Raw genomic sequence first — 8,509 nt, 5'->3', positions numbered from 1 at the left:
TGCCGAGTAAGATAAGGGCCCATGGTGTCAGATACAAGGTACTAGTGTGTACAGAAACTTGACTATCTGGCAGAAAGTAGAGAGTAGGAATAAAAGGATTCTTCTCTGGATAGCAGCCGATGTCAACTGGTGTTCAGCAAGGGAACCAAAACTTTTTACATTGTACATTAACAATCTAAATGAAGGAACTGAGGGCACTCCGGCGAGACTTTTAGATGATGGAAAGGTAAGTAGTGGGACAGGTATCATTGAGGAGACAGGGAGGCTGCAGAAAGGTTTAAACAGGGGAGGAGAGCGGACAAACAAGTGGCAGATGGAGTACAACCTGAGAAAGTGTGCGGTGATGCACCTTAGTAGGAAGAAGAGAGGCATGGACTATTTTATACCTGGGGAGAAAATTCAGAAGTCTGAAGTACAAAGAGTGTTGCGAGTTCCAGTCCAGGATTGTCTCAAGGTAATCGAGCAAGTTGTGTCAGTAGTTAGGAAGGTGGTGTATCTGCCCCACAATGTGCTTGAAATCTTATATTCATCAAAAGAACTGAGTCAACTCTTACAAACAATAATATTCGTTTATTGAACATAATTAATATTAGAACAATAAAACGTATTATAACGTAATGTAATCTTATGGTTTAACTTAACTTTGGATGATCACATACCACCCATGAGAAGTTGACCGCATTCCACGTGGTGAAGTCTTCTTGTTCTTCTGATAGTCTTGGAGGTGTCTTCTCTTTCATTGGTTATTCTCGAGTTACCACTCTCTGAGGGGTTTTGCGGTGATTCTTATCCTTCCAAGTCTTCACTCCTTTTGGGAGGGTGTGGAGGATCTGCCAATGAAATGAACAGGTACATTAAATTGATCAATCAGACTCAACCAGGTGTTGTCACATTGATGGCTCTAGGGCGACATTCCATTATCCTGTTCAGGTCCAACTTCAGGTGTGTATTACATGGTCTGTTGCTTCAGGTTTCTTTGCAACCATCTGTGGGTAGCTGCAGCCTGTCTGGATTCTGCAGAACGTGGATGAGCACATAGACTTTGGTCAAGGCTGGGTTCTACTTCCCAGCATGCTTTAATCATTGTTCGTTTTTGTAACTCCATGGTAAATTTATTATTGTCCATTGTAAGATTATTATTTCAGGTGGTCAATCTGGTCAGAAAGGCAAATACAGTGATGGCATTTATTTTGAGGAGACTTGAATATTACAGCAGCGATGGATTTCTGAGGCCCTATAAGACTCTGGTCAGAACACATTTGGTGTATTGTGTACCATTTTCGGCCTCATAGCTCAGTAAGGACGTACTGCCCAGAGCATGTTCAGAGGGGCTTCATAAGAATGGAATGAAAAGCTTAACATATGAGATCTCTGGGTCTATACTCGCTGGAGTTTATAAGGATGAAGGTGGATCTGATTGAAGCATACAGAATACTGGTTGACTTGTCAGAGTAGATGTTGGAAAGATGCTTCCACGGCTAGGAGAGAAAGGACTCAAGGACATAGCCTGAGAGTCAAGAGAAAATCTTTAGAACCCAGGTCACTCGAACATTATCTGGGTTTATCGCATCAGAATTCAGTGATAACACCACGAGACCACTGACTTGCCCAATCCTCCACAGTGTGACTAACATGTGCAGTACGATATGTACTGGGATTTGCCTTCATGTTATCCTTGACTTCCTTATCAAGATATGGATGATTTTTCTCCGAAATGAAATTCCTCTTCGGTCTTTAGTATCTCCCTAATTGTTTGCCAAATTTCTTCAGCTGTCCTGCCTTTGACTGTTCTTTTCTCCCCCCCAGACCACCACAGCCAAATGCTTCCTTAGGCCAGTATAATTATCATTACCTAACACTAAAACTCTCATGTATGACTCAGTCTTCACTCTTTCAATCTGAATGTGAAACTCCAGCATGTTGTGGTTATTCCAAGGCAAATCTCATCCACCAATCCTTCCTTTTTACATAATATCAAATCTAAATTTGATGAGATGCCCTACAGTATGGAAACAGGCCCTTTGGCCCAACAAGTCCACACCAACCCTCCAAAGAGTAACCCACCCATTCCCATTTCCCTCTGAGTAATGTACCTAACTCTATGAGCAATTTAGCATAGCCAATTCACCTGACCTGCACATCTTTGGACTGTGGGAAGAAACCCACGCAGACAGTCCCCCGAGGCTGGAATCGAACCTGGAGGCCTGGTGTTGTGCTAACCACCGAACTACCGTGCCACCCCATTCTCTGGTTGTTTCCATGACATTCTGCTCTCAGAAATAATCTCTCATACACTCTATGGATGTTTATTCAAGGATATCACTGTCAAGTTGATTAATTGAGCCAATTTGCATGTTCAAACCACCCATAGTTACTGTTGTGCCCTGGTTACAAACCCTCACTCTTTTCGACCTCAGAAGTACTTTGGGGGGACAGTGGCTGAAAATTACTCTTTTCAAGCGGTTTCTTCTCTTGCTTTTTATTTGAACTGAGACGGATTTCAAATTTTTTTGGCACAAAACACTTTGCAAAGGTCTGAGTTCCCATTCGCACGAACAAATGTTTATTTTCTTTTCACGAGTTACATTTCACAGTAAATATCGATGATTTAAGAGGACTAAAAGTAGTCATGAGATATTGATAGCAAACAGGGTTGAGTAAAATCCGAAAGAATTATTTTCATATATAAGGAGCGAGGGTAACTAGAGAAATGTTTGGTCCACACAAGGACAAAGGAAGAAAGTTATGCATGGAGTCAGAGAAAATGGGTGAGATTCTTAGCGAATACTTTGCATCTGTATTCACCAAGGAAAGGGACTTGACAGATGTTGAGGTTAGGGATAGATCTCTGAGTACTCTGGTCCAAGTCGACATAAAGAGGGAGGAAGTTTTGAATACTCTAAAAGGTATTAAGGTAGTCAAACCCCAAGTCCGGATGGGATCAACCACAGGTTACTGAGGGATGTGAGTGTGGAAATAACTGGGGCTTTAACATATATCTTTGCAAGATGATTGAACATGGGTGAGGTCCCAGAGGACTGAAGAATTGCGAATATTGTCCCCTAGTTTAAGAAGGATAGCGGGGATAATCCAGGTAATTGTAGACCGGCGAACCTGACATCAGTGATAGGGAAGCTGCTGGAGAAGATACTGAGGAACTTGAGGAAGGCGTTTTATTAGGTTCCCCATGGTCGGCTGATGGAGAAGGTGAAGTCACATGGGGTCCAGGGTGTTCTATCTAGATGGATAGAGAACTGGCTGGGCAACAGGAGACAGAGAGTAATAGTGGAAGGGGATTTCTCAAAATGGAGACCTATGCCAGCAACAGCAATCTGTGCTGGGACCACTGTTGTTTATGATATATATATCAATGATTTGGAAGAAGGTATCAGTTTCCTGATGAGCAAGTTTGCAGATGACACTAAGATTTTTGGAGTAGCAGATAGTGAAGGGGACTGTCAGCTAATACAGCAGAACATGGATAGATTGGTGAGATGGGCACAGAAGTGGCAGATGGAGTTCAATCTGTGCAAATGCGAGGTGATGCATTTTGAAAGAACCAGTTCAAGAGTTAACAGCATAGTAAACAGAAAAGTCCTGGGGAAAATTGACTTACAGCGAGATCTGAGTGTTTGGGTCCATTGTTTCCTGAAGGTGTCAACACAGGTCATAAAGGGTCAAAGCAGCATATGCCATGCTTTCCTTCATTGGATCAGGTGTTGAATACAAGCGCTGGCAGGTCATGTTACAGTTGCATAGGACTTTGGTTTGGCCACATTTGGAATACTGCATATAGTTCGGGTCAACACATTAACAAAAGGATGTGGATGCTTTGAATAGGGTACAGAGTAGGTTCACCAGGATGCTGCCTGGGTTGGACGGTGCTGGTTATGAAGAAAGATTGAGTAGATTAGGACTATTTTCATTACAAAGTCGAAGGTTGAGGTCTACAAAATCAAGACAGATATACACAAGGTGAATAGCAAGAAGCTTTTTCCCCAGATTGTGGAACTCAATTACTCGGGGTCATGAGTTCAAAGTAAGAGGGAAAAGGTTTAGGGCAGATATATGTGGGATGTTCTTTACGCATAGGGCAGATGCAGCCTGGAACTTGTGGCCAGCGGAGGTGGTAGGGGCAGGAACGATAGCGTTATCTAAGATGTACTTAGACAGAAACATGAATGAGCAGGGAGCAGAGGGATACAGACCCTTAGAAAATAGGTGGCAGGTTTAGAAAATAGGAGGATCTGGATCAGCACAGGTTAGGAGGGCCGAAGGATCTGTTCCTGTGTTGAAATGTTCTTTGTTCTTTATCAGTCATTCTAAAAATAGCAAGTTTTCAACTTATTGTATGCTACAATTTAATAATGTAAATGATTTATTTATTTGATAGTGCATATCAAATTATTGTCATTTCTAAATTACAGTCACAGGGTCAAAGTGATGTACAGCATGGAAACAGACCCTTCGGTCCAACTTGTGCATGCCGATCAGATATCCCAACCCAATCTAGTCGCACCTGCCAGCACTCAGCCCATATCCCTCTCAACACTTTCTATTCATATACCCATCCAGACGCCATCTGAATGTTGCAATTGGACTAACCACCACCACTTCCTCTGGCAGTTCACTCCACGCACGGACAACCCTCTGAGTGAAAAAAATGCCCCTTACATCTCTTTTACATTTTTCCCTTCCTAATCGAAACCTATGCCCGCTAGTTCTGGACTCCCCACCACAGGGAAAAGACCATGTCTATTTACCCTATCCATGTCTCTCATGATTATTTAAACCTCTATAAGGTCATCCCTCAATCTCCAGCGTTCCCGGGAAAACAGCCCCAGCCTGTTCAACCTCCAGCTATAGCTCAAACCCTCCAACCTTGGCAACGTGCACGTAAATCTTTTCTGAACCCTTTCAAGTTTCAACTGATCGATCAGGTCCTGGGGATTTTTGCATCTTCATGTTTTTCAAGACATCCAGCACTTCTTCCTCTGTAATATGGACATTTTTCATGATATCACCATCTATTTATCCGTATATCTACATCTCCCATCTCCTTTTCCTGAGTATACACTGATACAAAATGCTCGTTTAGTATCTCTCCCATCTCCTGCGGCTCCACACAAAGGCCACCTTGCTGATCTTTGATGGCTCTTTTCTCTCCCTGTTTACCCTTGTGTTCTCAATGTATTTGTAAAATCCTTTGGATTCTTCTTAACTCTATTTGCCAAAGCTATCTCATGTCCCTTTTTTGCCTTTCTGATTTCCCTCTTTAGAATACTCCTCCTGCCTTTATACTCTTCTAAGGATTCACTCGATCTATCCTGTTTGTACCTGTCATATCCTTCTTATTCTTAACCAGCCCCTCAATGTCTTTAGTCATTCAGCACTCTCTATACCTACCAGCCTTTCCTTTTACCATAACAAGAATATACTGTCTCTGGACTCCGGCTATCTAATTTCTGAAGGCTTCCCATTTTCTAGCCGTCTGCTTACCTGTGATCATTTGCCGCCAACAGCTTTTGAAAGATTTTGCCTAATACCGTCAAAATTGACCTTCCTCCAATTTAGAACTTCAACGTTTAGATCTAGTCTATCCTTTTCCATCATTGTTTTAAAACTAATAGAATTGTTGGCAAATAACTGAAGCTGACACATTTCAGGTGAGAAATTAAATCGGTTGATTATATTTAAATGTTATAATTCTATTTGATTGTTCAATCAAATGCTCACTCTGAATATTCAATCTGTCAGATGTCAACTATTTTGCAAATGATAGCGCGACAATATAGGCATTTGAATACTGAGATTCAATGTGTAATTGTGATCACCAGCATAGTCAGACAACATGTTCTTTTTCGATACAAAACAAAATGTGCATTCTTTACTTTTGGATAATAAAAGGTCATTCGGTGTTTATATTTTAATTCCATCAACATAGAATCAATTTTATTGTTTTCAGAGATGATGCAGATATTGTTCAGTTGAATAATTGTATTTCATACCTTATTATTGCACAATTCACAAACATGGGAAACTCCTGATTATTGTGCAGGTCAGTAAACCCATCACTTTGCATCATGACCGACATTAAATGTGGATTCCAAAAGGGTGAATTCCTGTACAGTGTTACTGGACCTCACAGCTGCATGTAGCACTCAGAGAGACACTGGCCTAGCCCTGAATCTGTGAAGAGAGTTTCCAACTTGGGTCAGGGCAGTCGTTCAAACATTCCCTCACAGAGAATCATTTGGAATCCACCTTGAGCAGGAGGAAACTAGCCAAGAGGCTATCACTGCTCTCAGTGTAGGTATAAATGCTGTCTAAATTAGATACCAATGACTGACCAGGAACCATGCCTCTTAAATTCAACCTCAGTCAGAGCCTGGCCCAGGGAGCAGATGTATGGACATGGAGTGTCAGAATCACATCGCACAAGTTACTTATGGTGATGACATCTGGTATGTCCCCCAGACTCCATACATCTGCACCCTGGACCAGACACTGGGTGAAAACCTTCACAATTGACAGTCTATTGCAGCATCTTGTGTCTCACAGTGATCCCTCTGAAACTATATCCAATAAATGTACCTTCACATTCAACAGTATCAAAATAAAATTATACATGCCTGTGGATACCCAGATACTAAATCATAGGTCACCCAGCAGAATGCATCTGAAGAAGGCAGGAACAAACAGGAAGCCAAAAATCGTTTTAATAACTCAACTTGGTGGATTGATCGTGGTAACCACACATATTGTGCTGACACTCAGGTGAACCTCTTGGTCTAACGCCCCTCCCCACCTTCCTGACCTCACACACCTCACTCCCTCACACATTCAACAACTGATGAGAATCCACAAGCTGAGTGAAACTTGGAACATAGAACAGTACAGCACAGTGCAGGCACTTCAGCTCTCAATGTTTTGGCAGCCTTTTATCCTACTCTAAGATCAGACTAACCTCCACAACCTTCAATGCACTAACTTACTTGTGCCGATCCAGGAATCTTCTTAAATATCTCTATTGTATCTGACTCTACTACCACCGCTGGAGGAAAGCCCGAGCTGCTCAAACTTTCATTGTAAGACATGCACTCCAGTTCAGGCAGCACCCTGTTAAGTCTCCTCTGCGCACTTTCTGAGGTTTCCACGTGTTTCCTATAATGAGGCATCCAAAACTGAACATAATATTCCAAGTCTGGTTGAACCACAGCTTTATAGAGCGAAGAAATAACGTCGCTGCTCTTAAACTCAATCCCCCTCATAATGAAAGACAACACACCGTATTCCTTCTGAACAACCAAATCAATTTGGGTGGCAACTTTGAGAGATCTATGGACAATGACCCCAAGTTCCCTCTGTCACTCCACACTGCCAAGAGTTCTGCCTTTAACCCTGTATTCTTTATGCAAATGCAACCTCCCAAAATAAATTGCTTCACATTTTTTAAGGTTGAACTCTAGGTGCCACTTATCAGCCCAGCTCTGCATCCTGTCAATATCCTGTTGCAACCTACAATAGCCCTCCACACTATCCACAACCCGACCAACCTTCGTGTCATCAGCAAACGTACTAACCTACTTGTCCACTTCCTCATCAAAGTAATTTATAAAAATCAAGAAGAGCACAAGTCCCAGAGCCGATCCCTGTGGAACACGACTGGTCACTGAGCTCCAGGCTAAATACTTTCCATCTGCTACCATCTTCTGACTTCTGTGGGCCAGCCACACCCGTATCCACAGAGCCAAATTTCTCTGCGCCCCATGCTTCCGTACCTTCTGAATGAGCCTACAATGGGGAATGTCTTGCTAAAATTCTTGTTGACCACATCTACTGGTCTACCTTCATCGATGTGTTTTTTACATCTTCAAAGAATTCAATAAGCTTTCTGACGGATGACCTGCTCCTCACAAAGCCATGCTGACTATCTGTAATCAAACTATTGTTTACTAAGTAATTGTAAATACTGTCTCTCAGAAACGTCTGCAATACTTTGTCCACCACTGATGCAAGACTGACTGTTCGGTCATTCCCAGAGTTATCCCTATTGCCTTTCCCGAACAAGGGAATAACATTTGTCACCCTCCAAACATCTGGCTGGCACTGCTCCAGTGGACAGCGAGGACGCAAAAATTATCGCCAAAGGCACGCCAATCTCTCCCGTCACTTCCTGGAGTAACCGAGGGTAACCCCATCTGGCCTAGGGGATTTATCTATTCTTATGTTTGTAATTCATTCAATCAGTGTATACTTCCCTTCAACTTTTCTACACCCTGACCAACCAACTGATTGACTGCTTTCCATTTCAGTGCAATATACAGTGCTGCCTTCCTGAGTAAGTACAGTTCACAACATTCTGGGAATCATGGAATGAAAAAATAAAGGAATGCATCAATGCTTTCCTGATGAAGTGTTTACGACCGAAACATCGACTCTCCTACCCCTCGGATGCTGCATGACCTTCTGTACTTTTCTAGCACCACACTTTTTGATTCTGATCTCC

At 42.3% G+C, this 8,509-nt stretch overlaps 1 long non-coding RNA gene across 1 annotated transcript in view; it reads right to left on the bottom strand.

The window, feature by feature from the left end:
* Positions 1-723: 723 nt before the first annotated feature.
* Positions 724-8,509, bottom strand: part of LOC122548059 (uncharacterized) — a 33,165-nt gene continuing 25,379 nt past the window's right edge. The window contains exon 3 of the long non-coding RNA XR_015755081.1: positions 724-830. This is a non-coding gene — a long non-coding RNA (uncharacterized LOC122548059). The remainder of the gene's footprint in view (positions 831-8,509) is intronic.

Source organism: Chiloscyllium plagiosum, unplaced genomic scaffold, assembly GCF_037043375.1.
Source record: "Chiloscyllium plagiosum isolate Xiang-an unplaced genomic scaffold, Cpla_swu_hap1 HiC_scaffold_49, whole genome shotgun sequence".
In the NCBI taxonomy this organism is placed as follows: Eukaryota; Metazoa; Chordata; class Chondrichthyes; order Orectolobiformes; family Hemiscylliidae; genus Chiloscyllium; species Chiloscyllium plagiosum.
This window is presented reverse-complemented; position numbering and strand designations above follow the sequence as displayed.